Raw genomic sequence first — 2,419 nt, forward strand, 5'->3', positions numbered from 1 at the left:
CTCGCCTCTCGCGGGGCTGGCTAGAGCCTACACGTAACGGCTTAAAGGGATGGGGCCAGCCTGCCCCCCACGCCCGGCGTGAGCCACGTTCCCTGCCGCGCAGGGGGCGGAGCACGAACCTGTCCTCGGCCCGCGATGGGGCCCGGGGCCCGGACGAGTCTCTGGACGAGCAGGGCCTGGGGCCGCTTGGGGGCTGTAACGCTCCCGCCCGGGCCCCGTTACCGAGCAGCGGGTCAGGACCCGTAGCGGGGTCACGAGAGCCAGCATGGGCCGTGCTGGGGCCCGGGCTCTGCCCCCACAGGAGGGTTGCAATGCAGTGAAGTTTGCGTCTCGGGGTAGCCGGCTTAATCTGTGTCCGCAGAAACGAGGCGGAGTCTGGTAGCACCAGGCTGAAGTGGGTTTTTACCCACCAAAGCTTATGCCCAAATAAATCTGTTCGTCTTCAAGGTGCCACCGGACTCCGTGTTGTTTTAATGAAGTTTGGTTACCGCTGAACTCTCATTTCCGGGGGGGGGGGGGCTGTGGGTCACTGTGCACCCGCAGAAGCCCCTGTCCCCCGCTTACAGAAAACACGTTCTGCTGGGGAGGTGCTGCAGTTACACCTTCGCCCACCAGAGGCTGCTTTGTTGCCAGAACAAGGGAGGTGGAGCAGCCTGCTGGGGAGAGGCTAGTTCCCCACAGTGCCCTGCTCCTGGGACCATGTGAGGAAGGATGGACAGCGTGGGGACTACAGGGTGTGTGGGGGGGAGTGGTGTTCCACAGACTAGGGGTCAGAAGGGTTAATGTGGGGAAGACAGACTGGGGCATAAGAGCTACTGAGATGACAGTATTCAGCTGGAGCGGGGGGGGGGTGCAAGGCTACATGGGGATACGGGGGTAGCTGAGTGGGGTATAGGGACATGGGGATGAGGGGAGAAGGGGTGGCTGGGTGGGGGTGTAGGGACATGGGCTTATATGCCTGACTGAATGGGTCAGCCAGGGTCCACAGGTGGGATGCTGTAACAATTTCTCCCCCTCCCCCCAAAAAAATCTATTCCATACTTCTCCCACCCATGCACAACAGCTGTCCAAGTTCACTCCCAGGCTCCTTCCCAGCAATTACTTCTCTTTCCCTCAGCTCTTCCTTTAACCCTGACTCTCCCAAGCCTTTGCACGGCTTCTGAGGGGTGTGGGAAATAGTGTCTGTATTGTAGTTTAAATTAACTAAGTTACATATAAATATGCAGTCAAAAAAGCTAACAATGTTAGGAATCATTAAGAAAGGAATAGCTAAGACAAAATATATTGCCTGTTTAAATACACAGTACACCTACATCTTGAATATTGCGTGCAGATGTGGTCACGCCCATCAAAAAGGATATATTGGAATTGGAAAAGGTTCAGAAACAGGCAACAAAAATGATTAGGGGTATGGAACAGCTTCCATAGGAGGAGTAGTTAATAAGGACTGTTCAGATTGGAAAGGTAAGGGGGGATATGATAGGTCTATAAACTCATGATTGGTGTGGAGAGTCAATAAGTAAGTGTTACTTACTCCTCATAACAAAGAGCTAAGGGGTCAAAAATGAAATTAATAGGCAGGTTTAAAACACACAAAAGGAAGTATTTCTTCAAACAACGCACGACCTGTGGAACTCTTTGCCAGAGGATGTTGTAAAGGCCAAGACTATAACAGGGTTCAAAAAGGAACTAGATAAATTCACAGAGGATAGGTCCATCAATGGCCATTAGCCTGGATGGCAGGGATGGTGTCCCTACCTCTGTTTACCAGAAACTGGGAATGGCTCACTGGATGATTACATGTTTTGTTCCTTCCCTCTGAAGCATTTGACAGTGGCTGTCAGAAGACAAGCTACTGAACTAGATGGACTTTTGGTCTGACGCAGTATGGCTGTTCTTATGCCTAATAAGGAATCTATATGCCAAAAAACATTTCCTGAATCCCTTTTTGTTCTAATATTGTTACAGACATACTTGTGGACAGGTATTCTGAAATTACCTAAAGAATTGAAACTGGCATGATTATATTGTTATAAAAAATGGAATTTTAAAATAGCATGCAGAATTTAATTTTTTTGTTACAGAATTCCCCCAGGGTATACAGTGAGAATAAAGCTTATCTGTGTAGAAGACAGTTTTCTGGAGGTCCCAGCCAAGAGTGTGGAAGTAACTTCCCCACAAACAAGGTCTATCACAAACCTCCCAACCTTCTCCAATGGCAAGGACCATTTCTTTGACCTTGCCTTCTCTGAGATAATACAACCACCCAGCTGGTGCTTTGTTTAATTTAGATGGAATAAATGCATCAGAGGTGTTAACATAACCCAGAAAGTGTACAACATTAAACATGCTTAAATAGGTCCAAAGCTTGGAATACAGACATCACCTACTTATACTATGGCAAAACCACCATTAGAAA

Source organism: Gopherus flavomarginatus, chromosome 16, assembly GCF_025201925.1.
Source record: "Gopherus flavomarginatus isolate rGopFla2 chromosome 16, rGopFla2.mat.asm, whole genome shotgun sequence".
In the NCBI taxonomy this organism is placed as follows: domain Eukaryota; kingdom Metazoa; phylum Chordata; order Testudines; family Testudinidae; genus Gopherus; species Gopherus flavomarginatus.